Source organism: Notolepis coatsorum, assembly GCF_963971535.1.
Source record: "Notolepis coatsorum genome assembly, chromosome: 3".
Lineage (NCBI taxonomy): Eukaryota > Metazoa > Chordata > Actinopteri > Aulopiformes > Paralepididae > Notolepis > Notolepis coatsorum.
The window spans coordinates 70842474-70857730 of record NC_140167.1 but is presented as its reverse complement, the minus strand read 5'-3'; the positions used below and the strand labels follow the sequence as shown (position 1 = coordinate 70857730).

At 44.9% G+C, this 15257-nt stretch overlaps 1 protein-coding gene across 5 annotated transcripts in view; it reads right to left on the bottom strand.

The window, feature by feature from the left end:
* The window catches only part of cdc14ab (cell division cycle 14Ab), a gene marked incomplete at its 5' end in the record, with an annotated part of 107140 nt that overhangs the window by 31760 nt on the left and 60123 nt on the right, over positions 1-15257 (bottom strand). The window lies entirely within an intron of this gene.

The following is a 15257-nucleotide window of genomic DNA, read 5'->3' as shown; positions in this document are numbered from 1 at the left end:
AGAGGCTAAGAATTGTTCTTTGATAGGGAGGGGGGTTATAATCTGAGGGGAGAACACAATTTAAAGGTGCTAAACGTACGCACTACCATGAGAAAACACTGCATCTCGATATGTGGAGTGAAACTGTGGAACAGTCTAAATGTGGTGCTAAAGCAATGTCCAAACATGAGACAATTCAAACTGATGTATAAGGAAATTATGTTCACAAGGTACAGGGATGAGGAAGGGACTTGATATTCACGGGTGTTTACATTTTTATTTTGTTTTCTATTTTATTTTATTTTATACATATATAGTTTTTGTTTTTTGTTTTGCATATATATATATATATATATATATATATTTTTTTTTTTTATGTTTAAAATAGTACACTCATTTGAGTAGTGGAAAAGGGGTAGGATTAAATAAGTGTATACTTCTTCCTACTCCTTTTCGAACATGCAGATTGAGTTGTTTTGCTTTTTGTTATTGTTTGTTGTATTCATTGCATGTTCGAAATAAAGACTTCAAAAAATAAAAAATAACTGCCTACGAAAACAGGCACAGAGGCACTGAAAGAGGATTTCACCCATCTAATGAACACACAGACTAGACAAATATCAAGATGTATCCATCAGTGGACCAATTGCATGCTTTTGCAGAGGACAAGAAGCCTTCAGTCGACTCCTTCAGACATTAAGCACCCCCCACAGCCAAAATGGAATAAAAAAAAAGTACTTAAAAAAAATATATATTATACTAAAGAAAAATTAAAAAAAAATGTATTAGCAAATATTCTGCAAATTTTGGCCTATCATAGTCGACCATCCAAATCCTTAGTCGGGGACAGCCCTACAATACACCACAGAGTGTCAAAACACTCTACAACATTGGGAGTGAAGGACAGCTGGGGACAGGGTTTATGATGACTCAGGACAAAGAGCCTGATTTAACTCTTACATCTTAATCAGCTGGAGCGTGTGTGTGGTCATATAACATCCATAGCACTATTTGGCTAAAGTCATTTTCATCTGGGCCAGTTGTCACTGTGTGATAGGAAGGAAGGCACTAGTCTGGGAGCCTCTTCACTGTGTCGTGTGGCATGTGTGGTAGAGGTGTCACCTCATCAGGAGTCAGGCTCTGATTAAAAGCGGCGAGTATGGAGGACTCTTGGCTCTAGCGCACGTTACAAGGCCTGAAGTCTGATTAAAAGGGGTGCGAGTATGGAGGACTCTGGCTTCAGCGCACGTTACAAGGCCTGAAGTCTGATTAACCTCTTAACTCATTCCCCACCAACAACGAATTTACTCGTCTGAATGAGTCTGAGATCGCCAAAGTGCAATACCGGCCGCATCCAGCTAGACGGCGGTATCGAGCACCCTTTGAAACCTCGCATCTTGGCCTGTGCAACGGTCAAATGTAACCAGGCTCACTTTTCTTTGTCGGGCCAGTCTAGCGGTTCTCCCGGTTGCATTGAAGCGCGTCAAATATCCCCGATCCATATGTTGTGGTGGGTTGTCGTGGATCAAATGGACATCGGATGTACCAGATGGCGATCAAACAATTGGAATATAATTTTTGGAATACTCCCGATCACAGGTAAGGACTATCTGAGGTCAATTTTTGCTTGATCGTGCAATGCTTTTATACCTATCAGGCTGATAGTTTCAAGTTTCTTTAATAGTTGTCATACAGAAGTACAGAATACTTTTATACAAAATGCTTCTTTCTGTTACGCTCCAGAGACTGTGCTAGACAAAAGATAAGTATGAAATAAAATAAAATAGTATAGCATGTAAAAATAGAAGTAAAAATAGAAGTCACGTACGTAGACAGTGTTCAGTATATACATATGTAAAATGTTCGATGCAGAATAGAGTAACTGAGTTACCATACAATATACAATATACTATGCAATATACTAATATACAATACTATATAGTGCAAAGCAGAAATGGGATGAGGTACAATTTAGGTACAATTTACAGTAAGGTGTACTGAGGTATGGGTTGTAGTGCAAATCCTTTACCAATAAATATAAAGTGTGTTTAGGTGTTCTAAAGTGTGGAGAGTGGGTGCTGCAGTGTGTTGTTTGTTTAAAGTGAGTGTGTGCGTGTGGATGTGTGTGTTGTGAGTGCATTTGATGGTTGTTGCATATGCATAGTGTTATTGTTCGTTGAGCAACCTGATGGCCTGGGGATAGAAGCTTCTTCTGAGTCTTTCTGTGCTTGCCATGAGACTCCGGTATCGCTTGCCTGACCGCAGCAGTTCAAAGAGGCAGTTGTTTGGGTGGCTGGAGTCCTTAATAATTCTCTTAGCCTTACCCCTGCACCGCTTGTTGTAAATGTTCTGGAAAGTGGGAAGCCCCCCTCCAATTGCGTTCGGCTGAAAGTGCCACTCTCTGTAGTCTGCTTCGGTCTTGTGCGGTACTATTCCCAAACCAGGAGGTGATATTGCCAGTCAGGATGCTCTCTATTGTACATGAGTAGAAGTTCTTAATAATTGATAATTGATAAGCGTTTTTAGTGTTCAATACGAGTGCCGTTACTGGTAATCAAATAATCAGAAACGACCCCCCATTTCATGCATTCATGATGAAACATAATACCTATGATATAGATTTGATTTGGGAATAATGTACAGGGAAGAAACGGCAACATTTATAGTAGAATTGACGTATAAGGCTATTACTCAGCGCTTCAGGAATTACCCCAGACCACGCTATAACCACACTTATATTCACCACGGTATAACACGGGAACGTATGGATGAAGAAATTAATTATTTTTCACATATTGAATGATAGATGTGCCATTAGGGTAGGGTACATACTACATACTGTATCATTAGGGTAGGGTACATATCATTAGGGTAGGGTACATGCCATTAGGGTAGGGCATAGGGCTGCACGATTCATCGGGGGAAAAACTGCGATCTCGATTCATAGACCTATGCGATCTCATTTCTAAATTATGACGATTTTCTTTTTCAAATTCTTTTTTTTTATTTTATTATTTTTTTAACTTTTTACTTTACTTTTTTTTTTTAATTATGATGATTCTGACTTGAGTTATTTTGTATGTTACAAGAGACTTTTAAGTTTAAGTCAAGCACTTTCATATATGTTATGTTGTTTTGTCTGTTTAACTCAATCAGCGCCTGACCCGAGTAACGTCGGGTTAACTCGCCAACCGTTCAGCGCCAGACCTGAGTATAGTCGGGTTTTCATCGTTATTTATTTTATTTGATATTTCCATTCATTACAGGCACACAGACTCGGGGTTAACATGGGGAATCATCCTGAGAATGCCAAAGTGCAATGCCGGTCGCATCCACCCAGGTGGCAGTATTGAGCACCCTTTGAAACATTATATCTTGGCCTGTGCGTCGATCAAAAGTCTCCGGTCGGACTTTTCTTTGTCGGGCAAGTGGAGCGGTTGTCCCGATCGGATTGAGAAGCGTGAAATGCTCCCGATGCATGTGTGGCGGATTATGTTGGCGACACGATGGACACCAATACTGGGACTTGCAATCAGATAATTGGAATATTCTTTTTGGGGTACATCCTAGTGAAGGTAAGGCCTATATGGTATCAATCCTGCTGTGATCCGACCATGATTTCACCTCGATCACAACATGTGTGTAACGTTACTCCACAACGTGTGCCGTTGGTGACGATCAAAGCATCCAAAAATGACCCCCCCCCCTCCCCCCTCACCCTTTCATGCATTCATGATGAAACATAATACCGATAATATAGATTTGATTTAGAAATAGCGTGTACAGGCGAGAAACGGCAACGTTTTTAGTGAAATGCACATATTGCTGCATAGCGTCGTTTTCTGGGATTAGACAAGATTACTCTAAAACTATACTCATATTCACCACGGTCTAAAACGGGAATGTATGGATGACATTTTTATATATATTTTTTTAATATATTGAACGATTGATAGTCGATGTCAAATGGGCCATAGTATTGTATCCATAGCTATAATATAGAATATAGAATAGCCCTGCAAACACTGCCACTTATTCCTATCTCTTAGAGCTTGGCGTGGTAAGTACAAACTATGCTCAACTGCGTGGCATCCATTGAGTTAAGAAAGAGTGCAATAAGTTATTTTATTGGAAAAAATAAGAATCATGTGAGAGAATCGTGATCTCAATTCTTAGAGAAAAATCGTGATTCACATTTTAGCAAGAATCGTGCAGCCCTAGTAGGGCACGTGCCATTAGGGTAGGGCACCGGGCACGTGCCATTAGGGTAGGGCACCGGGAATGTGCCATTAGGGTAGGGTACAGGCCATTAGGGTAGGGCACATGCCATTAGGGTAGGGTACATAATCATTGGGATACTGGGCTCTATATACAGCTCTCCTCTAAAAATGGCAACAAAACCACCGCCCATTTATCAACACGTTCTTTTCAGGCAAAGTATCTCATCATAGGAGGCACAGAGGATCTGGTGGGATCACCTCGTCCAGAGGATCTGGTGGGATCACCTCGTCCAGAGGATCTGGTGGGATCACCTCGCCCAGAGGAGCTGGATAAACCGCCCAGGCCGGCTCCCCCGCCACGGGTAACATCAGCATAACATGACTCCACACCCTCGCATTGCATCGACATGAGGCAATTATCGCCTCATGTGGGTGGTTTCAGTCCGCAGAGGACACCATAAATCCTTGTCCCAGACTATGAAAAACAACAGTCTCTAAGAACGTGTGATGGGCGTACACAAAACAACATTCTCTCTAAGAACGTGTGATGAGCGTAGTCAGCGTACACAAAACAACAGTCTCTCTAAGAACGTGTGATGGGCGTACACAAAACAACTCTAAGAACGTGTGATGGGCGTACACAAAACAACAGTCTCTCTAAGAACGTGTGATGGGCGTACACAAAACAAAGTCTCTCTAAGAACGTGTGATGGGCGTACAAGTTCAAGTTCAAGTTCTTTAATAGTTGTCATACAGAAGTACAGAATACTTTCATACAAAATGCTTCTTACTGTTACGCTCCAGAGACTGTGCTAGACAAGATAGTATCAAATAACATAATAACATAATATAGCATGAATTTAGAAGAAGAAAATGAGGTCACAGTGTTCGGTATAGACATATGTACAATGTTCTGAGTTACCATATAATATACAATACACAATACTATGCAGTGTACTAATGTACAGTACTATCTAGTGCAGAGCAGAAATGGGATGAGGTACAATTTTAGGTACAATTTACAGTAAGGTGTACGAGTTGTAGTGCAATCCTTCATCCATAAATATAAAGTGTGGGGAGTGGGTGCTACAGTGTGTTTGTTTAAAGTGGGTGTGTGCTATAAGTGTGTGGAGTGGGTGCTACAGTGTGTTTGTTTAAAGTGAGTGTGTGCGTGTGGATGTGTGTGCTATGTGCGTTTGGTGGTTGTTGTTGTGTAGTGTTCATTCATTGTTCGTTTAGCAGCCTGATGGCCTGGGGATAGAAGCTTCTTCTGAGTCTTTCTGTGCTCGCCTTGAGACTCCTGTATCGCTTGCCTGACCGCAGCAGTTCAAAGAGGCAGTTGTTCGGGTGACTGGAGTCTTTAATGATTCTCTTAGCCTTGCCCTTGCAACGCTTGTAGTAAATGTTCTGGAGGGTGGGGAGCCCCCCTCCAATTGTGCGTTCGGCTGAACGTGTCACTCTTTGTAGTCTGCTTTGGTCTTGTGCAGTGCTATTCCCAAACCAGGAGGTGATGTTGCCGGTCAAGATGCTCTCTATTGTACATGAGTAGAAGTTCTTAAGGATCTTCTGGCTGACTTGGAACTTCCTTAGGCGCCTGAGGAAGTAGAGGCGTTGTCGTGCCTTCTTCACAACACTGTTAATGTGTGTGGTCCATGTCAAGTCCTCGGATATGTAGGCTCCGAGGTACTTAAAGCTGTTGACTCTCTCAACCGGTGCCCCGTCGATGCTGAGGGGGCTGTAGTCCTTGACCCCCGACCTCCTGAAGTCCACAATCATCTCCTTTGTTTTGCTGACGTTCAGGGAGAGGCTGTTTTCCTGGCACCATCCCGCCAGGACCTTGACCTCTTCCAGGTAGGCCCTCTCGTCGTTGGCAGAGATCAGGCCCACCACCACTGTGTCGTCAGCAAATTTGACGATTGTATTGCTACTCCGCTGAGCCACACAGTCGTGTGTGTACAGGGAGTAGAGGAGGGGACTCAGAACACAGCCCTGGGGGGCCCCTATGTTGAGGGTGATGGATGAGGAGGTGCAGTTGCCTGCTCTCACCACCTGGGGTCTGCCAGTCAGGAAGTCCAAGACCCACTGGCAGAGGTCATAGCCCAAGCCCAGGTCCCTGAGCTTGGCTATGAGTATGGAGGGGACTATGGTATTGAATGCCGAGCTGTAGTCGATGAATAGCATTCTCACATAGTTCCCCTGCCTCTTGTCCAGGTGTGATGCTGCTGTGTGCAGCACATGGGATATGGCGTCCTCCGTGGACCTGTTGGGGCGGTATGCAAATTGCAGGGGGTCCATGTTGATGGGGAGGGAGGAGCAGATGTAGCCCTTTACTAGCTTCTCGAAGCACTTCATGGCTATGGAGGTGAGAGCTACAGGGCGGTAGTCGTTGAGGCAAGCAGGCTTGGATTTTTTGGGTACAGGGATAATAGTGGACTTCTTCAGGCAGGTGGGGATGACAGCCTGTTCTAAGGACAGGTTAAATATGTCAGTGAATACTGGGGCCAGTTGGTCGGCACAGACTTTTAGGACGCGGCCGGGGATGCCGTCTGGACCTGCTGCCTTCCTGATATTCACTTTTTTAAAGGTCCGCCTCACCTCATGCTCTGTTACCCTGAACACTGCGCCTCCATCAGCAGCCGACCCCCCCCCGCCCCCATTGCCGAGGCTTGTGAGCTGGTGTTGTTATTACCAGCATCAAACCTCGCATAGAAGACACAAAACAACAGTCTCTCTAAGGACGTGTGATGGGCGTACACAAAACAACTCTAAGAACGTGTGATGGGCGTACACAAAACAACTCTAAGAACGTGTGATGGGCGTACACAAAACAACAGTCTCTCTAAGAACGTGTGATGGGCGTACACAAAACAACTCTAAGCACGTGTGATGGGCGTACACAAAACAACAGTCTCTCTAAGAACGTGTGATGGGCGTACACAAAACAACTCTAAGAACGTGTGATGGGCGTACACAAAACAAAGTCTCTCTAAGAACGTGTGATGGGCGTACACAAAACAACAGTCTCTCTAAGGACGTGTGATGGGCGTACACAAAACAAGTCTCTCTAAGGACGTGTGATGGGCGTACACAAAACAACAGTCTCTCTAAGGACGTGTGATGGGCGTACACAAAACAGTCTCTAAGAACGTGTCATGGGCGTACACAAAACAGTCTCTCTAAAGACGCGTGATGGGCGTACACCAGGGGTCTCAAACTCGCGGCTCGCGGGCCAATTGCGGCCCGCTGGATGATATTTTGCGGCCCCCCAGATGATTTCCAAAAAATTTAAAATAAATAAAAAGATTTTCCAGATTTTTTTTATTTTTTTATTTTTTAGTCATGTCATCACAAACACTGGCATTTAAAGGGTACAAATAAAACAATTCCTGCACCAGAATGCAGGAAATTAAGTCTTTGTAACACAAAATCTCCTGGTGGGGGACCCCCCGCTTAAAAAGTGGCCTGACTGGGGCTATATTTCGCACTATATTTCCTGGCCTGAATGATTTCCCTACTCTGGCCCTGGTTAAAAGCCTCCAATGCTTATTAGTGTGTGTGCGTTTGAACGTTTGCATGTTTCAACCATACATTTCCATAAACATTTAAAAAAAATACTTGAAACCCTTTTTGTGTGGAATATTTGATGCGGCCCAGCCTCACCCAGACTCTACCTCCAGCGGCCCCCAGGTAAATTGAGTTTGAGACCCCTGGCGTACACAAAACAACAGTCTCTAAGAACGTGTGATGGGCGTACACAAAACAACAAAGCAGTGGATATTTAGTGTTTCCCACAGGTTCTCAGGTTATTAGTGGTGGTAGATGCTCACTCAGCAGTGGTAATGACATGTTGTGTACATGCAACACAAGATGCGCTGACATCATGTTATTGCCAGTCTGTTTGAAGATACATGTGACCACAATAAATAAGTCTACTGTATGCATAGGGGTTGGGGTGGAATGCCTCTCTAACCACCTTGTTCACTAACAAACTGAACAGGCTGGTGAGGAAGGCTAGCTCCGTAGTGGGAGTCGAGCTGGTCAAACTAGAGGTGGTGGCAGAGAGGAGGATGAGGAAAAAGCTGGATGCTATACTGGAGAACCCCTCCCGCCTCTATGAGGAGCTAGCCGGGATGAGGAGCACGTTCAGCCATAGACTTATCCCCCCGCGGCACAAACCGCCTCGGCCAGTCCTTCATGTCAGTAGACATCAGGCTCCACAACCGTGGGCACGGACTGCTGCCAATTTCTGGAGAACTAACGGCTGGTGAACTTGAGAACTGTTAGGACTATCCGACACTTAATAATAAACACTGCACGGACTCTGGTGCAGTGTCTTACTACGGTTTGTATACCATCATCACTATTACTATCCTGCCACCCACTACTGTTCACTACTACTGTTGTCACTATTGACATTATTACTTGCACTTTGTTCTATGTTCCATTACCTATCCTACCTGTACCCCACCCCCACCCCATGCTGCTATGCACACTTGAATTTCCCCCAAAGAGATTAATGTGGAAGTGCCCATTAACTTAAACGTCACGTCAAGAACCGATAAACAAAACAGGTCGAACACACCGTTGCACAAACTGGTGATTACCAGACCACCTGACTTTTTCACGACCATAGGCTTTGTGTTTTGAAATATATGCACATGAATTGAGTCATCCACTCATTGAAATGTGTTCATAGGGATCAAAGAAAATAAAGATGGCGGCAAAGTGAACGAGGAGAATATGGAGGGTCTAATTAAATCTGCTGCGATCAGCCCGATGTGCCGCAGAAGCTGTAGCAGCTGGTACCAGTACCAGACCCGGTTCACTCTGGAAACCACTGAAAGTAAGAAAGAAAACTAGGGATGCTCGATATTGGCTTTTTTACCGATACCGATATACCGATATTGTCCAACTCTTAATTTCCGATACCGATATCAACCGATACCGATATATGCAGGGTCTCCCCCCCAAAAAACAGAATAATTTCAGGTAATTAACATTACATATATCTTGTTGTGGAATTAACACAACATTATGCAAAAAAAAAAGAAAAAAGAAAATTTGAAAACAGAGATATTTTCCGATATCACATTTTAATGCCGATATCGGCCGATAATATCGGTAGGCCGATAATATCGGACATCCCTAAAGAAAACCTATTATAAACCAAGGTATTTCGGTCATCCTCTATACACACACGCATGTATATCATTATATACACAAGTCACATGCTGTGGTACAACTGAGGACTCGCTGTCTCCTCTCTCACTGATCCGCTCAACAACACCTTCGACGGCAAAGACACACCAACACAGACACATGAGGACGCACATGTCCGGCAGCGTGGCTACATGAGTAGAGCTCCGGACTCATGATCAGAAGATCACCGGTTCGAGCACCGGTCAAGGCTGTTATGTCGGAAAGTGGTGTTGTTGTCCAGCAGGGGGCACTCTGTCCTCTGGACTAGTCAGTAGTAACAATGCCCCTGTTACGGTGATAGGGACACCGTATAGCTGCGAGTGCCGTCCTTCGGATGAGACGCTAAACCGAGGTCCTGACGAATCTCGGTCGTTAAAGAACCCAGGACGCCTATCGCAAAGAGTAGGGGGTTCCCCGACGTTCCTGGCCAAATTCCCAATCAGGTCTCTGACATCAAGGCCACCTAATCATCCCTTCGCTTTAATTGGTTGATATCAATCCCTGTCTGGTGAGCCGTTCGCCTGTTATTTTTCTACAATGGAGTTCGGCGATTTGCGAATCTGATTGGCCAGTGTCATTTCTGGTCATGTGACATGTACGCCCAATCGTGGGACCTCAAGTTTCTACACTGGTTAGGCTTAGGCGCTCGTTCGAAGTCGGTTAAGGTCAGAGTTTGTCTTAGAGCATGGCGATAGAACGCCTGCCCTGATTCCGACGGTTAAGTTTAGGCACTCTTTCGAAGTTGGTTAAGGTTAGAGTTTGAGTAGAGTAGAACGCCAGGTGCTTTGCAGGCTGTTCGACGCGGAAATGGGCAAATACACAGCTCGTCACGCTATTGGGCGCACATGTCACATGACCAGAAATGACACTGGCCAATCAGATTCGCAAATCGCCGAACTCCGTTGTGTAGTGTGATGCGTGCCTGGTGCCAGTGTATGGCAGCCATTGAGCCTGCATAGCCCAAGGTTGGGTGCTACCAGTGGTGGTGAAGGAGGCCATTTCCACCCGACATTATGGGGAGCGCTTTGAGCGTCTAGAAAAGCGCTATATAAATGTAATGAATTATTATTATTATGTGCACACATATAGTGCACACACACACACATACAGCACACACACACATACAGCACACACAGTGTCCACACACACACACACAACACACACACATACAGCGCACACACACACCACACACACATACAGTGCACATGCATGCACACACACACATATAGAGCGCACACGCATGCACACACACAGACAGTGCATACGTGCATACACACACACACACACACACACACACACACACACACACACACACACACACACACACACACACAGATTCTTTGCCTGGGTGTCTGTCTCCCTCACCGGTGCCGACAGCTGTCCCTGAACGCTCTCCCCCAGGTCGCAGTTATATAACCGGCTGCTTCTCCTGGCAGATTTTAATCCGGTTAACCCTTTACCCCCTTTACCCCGACATCCCCGGTGAAATGTGGGCTGTACGTCCCGGGGTTGTGTCTGAGCAGGGGGGTGGGGGGGGCAGGGGTCCCAGGGGTCCTTGAGTCCTCACCTCACAAATGGGTCGTGGCATTTCAAACTTCATCAAAAAGTGGATGCGTTTCTTCTCCATGTTGCAACATCAGGGCAGACGTGTGGGGGACTGTGTGTGTGTGCGTGTGCGTGGGGGACTGTGTGTGTGTGCGTGTGTGCATGTGCGTGTGTGTGGGGGACTGTGTGTGTGTGTGTGTGTGTGTGTGACGAGGGATATGAGACTCATTTCAATTGCCTGGTTGTGAAAACTGACAATAAATGCAATGCCCTGTGCAGTGTTCTTTCACCTTGCAGAGTTTATTGTGTTTACTCAAGTCACTTACACTTAAAGCTGCAGTAGGTAACTTCTGAGAAATTTGCAAAATAGAGAGAGTTCTACATCACTTTTCAAGCACATGCAACGCAGCTTTTCCACAGACTCCCAGAGGCACCAGCACTTTTAAGCTGAATCTTTCAACAGAAATAATCAAATATATACTCTGCTCGTCAGGTGGGTTTGCACATCATGTGTACCGTTTGACGAGGGACGGTGGTCTTAGTTTTCCGATGCACCCTTGGGAACACCACTTCTGGAAGTCTGTGGAAAACTTTTGTTGCACGTGCACAGGCTTGAAAAGTGCTTCCTCGATGTGACGGGATTCATCAGAGTTCTAAGTACACCAGCCTGCCTTGGGCTTCATCTCTCACATCTGCCTTTTATGAATTAAACTTGTTATATTGCTTGGTTTGGGCCCAATTCTGCATGTGACTAGCATTAATGAGCCTGGCTGTAAAGAGGAGTCTTGTGTAATTCTATTGAGCCCATTTTCATTCAAATATCTTGAGGTGAGAAGTCATGGGACCTCTTGGCAAAATGCCTTGGTCATGGCATTTTCCTCCCATCAAATTTTTGCTTAAAGTAGCTTAACTTTGGAGCAAAGTCGACCACTTCGCCAGTAAGCTAGCATGCCCTGGCTGGTACCTTTGGATTCCTCAAGATGTCTAGTTTCATATGATACCAACATCTTCACGCTATCTTAAAAACCCACTAGAGCCCTTTAGAGGCAATAAAATGGCAGGAAATCTAACATAAACAAGGCAGGCTGGGGGCTCAACATTCCGGAAGCCTCAGAGCTGTGGATTCCCGAAGGTTGAGGCAGTAAGTGAGTTAAAGGTGCTGTAAGTGGTATATTATTTGTGTTTAAATAAGTGTTAAATAGTTTTACATTCCAACAGCCATCACTGAAGTATCTGGTTAGTAACATAGGGTTGAGTCCCATTTTCTGGTATCCCTTCCCACTTTATACAATCACAGGAGAGAGAACCCTAGATATTTTCACTTATTTCAAGAAATCTTGACAAACCAAATTTGCTTACTGCACTGGTAGATTATTTTACTTGTTTCAAGGACACATTTGCTTAAAACTAGTTTTTTATTTCTTATTTTTGACAATTTTTGCAGTGTGTAGTTCTCTCTCCTGATTGAATAAATACCAGAAAATGTATTTTCCTTTTACTGCAGAGCGGAGGGACTGGGAGACCCATGTTACTGACCATTCAAATCAGTGATGGCTGTCAGAGTGTAGAGCTATTATTTGAACATTTAGACCACAAACAAAATAAATGCCACTTGCAGCACCTTTAAGGAAAGCCTTGCACAACTACACTACAACATGTGAACACCACCCTTGTATTGCTTTGTTATGTCACACTACTGCATTGAAAACAAAGCCAAGCCCAGGGGCGTGGTCTCTTAATATGGGCTGACCAAAACCCATTCACCTTTCAAGTCGAGCGAGGTAGGAACTGTGTTGCAATGCTGGTCTTGACCTGGGGTCATAGTCCCTGGGGTCAGTCCCTGGTCAACCAACACTGGATGCCCGGTCTATACCGACAGCTGACTCTAGTTATTCCCAGGATAATCGCTTCTAATCGAGTGGTTATTCGTCCCTGCATGGTCCATTAAAAATCTATTATAAACGATAATCGGTAATAAACACCTTGTGTATTACTTCACGTATCACTTAATGATGAGGCTAACTTAGTGCTCTTGGTGCTGAAGGGATAGGGAGTCAGTCAATCACAAGGATCTATCTGTATGATTCTCTGTAAACCAGCCTCCTCCCATTCCACCAGTGTTGTCCGAGTCACAGGACGACTGGGGACCTGTCTGGGGATCTGAACAGACCACAGATTATACTATAGTTTATGTACATTTCAAGAGGAAACACTGCAACATGGAGAGTAATTCAACCGAGGCAGAACCCCACAACACAGCGGCAGGTCGGTCAAACCCGCTCCGAGGGGGAAACACAGCAGATCCTACGGGTGGAGGTTTGGATCTCAGCCGGGCCCATCAGGCCCCTAAGTTCAACTCATCCTATGGGTGGAGGTTTGGATCTCAGCCGGGCCCATCAGGCCCCTAAGTTCAACTCATCCTACGGGTGGAGGCTTGGGTCTCAGCCGGGCCCATCAGACCTCTAAGTTCAACTCATCCTACGGGTGGAGGCTTGGGTCTCAGCCGGGCCCATCAGGCCTCAAAGTTAAACTCCCATTCTCAATGATAGCGGCGAGCGAGCATTGAACGCTCCAGGGCTTCAGGGGGAAGGTTGTCACGGAGGGACTGTGCTGTGGAATGTCAAATACTCCGGGTGGCAGCCAGACAAGTCTTTCTGGAACATCACGTTTAGGCAGAGAGAAGGGAGTACAAGTGTTTTGCTTATTAAAACAAGGACACGTGGCCTTTGACACCTCACTGTAGTAAACTCTAAAAATAAAGGGAGAGCACCAGGGACATTATATGTAGTGGTGCACAGGCGTTATCTCTAGCTGAGAAGGTGCACTGAAATACCCGTCCCTCCGCTTTGACAGTTGTGATGTGCTATGTAACCTGCTTTTGTGTAGATGACGTGGGTGCTGGGGAAGTCAAGGGTTCTCAGTTCAAGCCAAGCCAGGTCAAGAGCAAGAACTGAACCGGTTAAGTGCCTCCCGGTGACCTACATTTCAGGTGCTGGAGGATATCGAGCAGAGTCCCAATAACTCATTGTTCATCTCGTATTAAAAACTAGTACCTGTAGAGGCCAAAGGGTAGCAGATTGTTCAGAACATCCTTATTGTTCAGCTTATTCTGTTTTAGTAGTAGAACTTAGGCCTCAAAATAATCAGAATCTACAAATGAGATCTATGGTATGTGACTGCTTATCACAGACCATGTATAAGAGAATCAGAATCTACAAATGAGATCTATGGTATATGACTGCTCATCATAGACCACGTATAAGGTCGCTTAAGCTCTTTGGTCCGCTTTATTTGAACCCCGGTTAGTTTGCCAAATAATGTTTATGTGATACTAAACAAATATCGCATATTCATAATTCAGAGTAGCCTAGACAGTGAATTAGAAAATGTATAACACAACAGGCCAGGGTGGAGATCACATTGTATTTTGTCCACATGCAGCTGGATTCGGGAGATTCTGTATAACAAACCATCTGGTGCATCAGGTAATAAAATCTCCCGTTTACTAAAAAACGTTTTTAATTAAGTTGTATAGTGACATGAATGAAATATGTCTTTGTATGGGGGATATGTGTGGCCAGATTAGATTGAGAAACTGTCTCATCCCCTTCATACACTATGTTTAATTATTCCTGCACATCCTGGCAACCCAGAGTAAATGTCCTCAGTGCCTGTGCGCAGTCAGCCTCAGATGAAAAGGTTTGAGGACAAAACTACCAAAATGAAAGAAATATTCCTGCAAGTTTGAAGCCCCCTTTTCACAGCATAATGTTGGCAGATACGAGATCCTAAGTTATGTCCAATAAAAGGTTGACCTGCGTGATCACATGGCTTTGTTTAGAAGGTTGAAAGCGCTGCATGAAAGCGAATACAACTTAATTAGTCTAGGTGTGAAAAAAGCGAAAGATATGAAAGTCTCCGTCTCTCTCTCTCTCTGAAGTTGCTAATGAGGAGGACTTGCCATGAGTACGTCCACGTGAGGAGGGCCCACCCAGCCACCTGCACGGTTACATAACTCCCCTCCCACATAGTGACCAAGTGAAAGCCCCACAAAGGACAGAGGGAACACTAGACACCCCCCCCAACCCAGAACATCAGCACACACCAACCTGTCTGGCTTGGGTTACAGCCCGCGACGGGCCAGACTCCGGAGGGACAAAATAAAATGTGGGACTGTGTTTACGAGCGCGCCCTGTGAGCACGCCTGCGCCGATGTATTGCGGCAATACGCAGAGTCGCCTGTAAAAACTAAATTACTTTCCTTGTTACGTTCTGCAGTCTCGTGTTTAACAAACCTATAAAAAGGCAGACCGT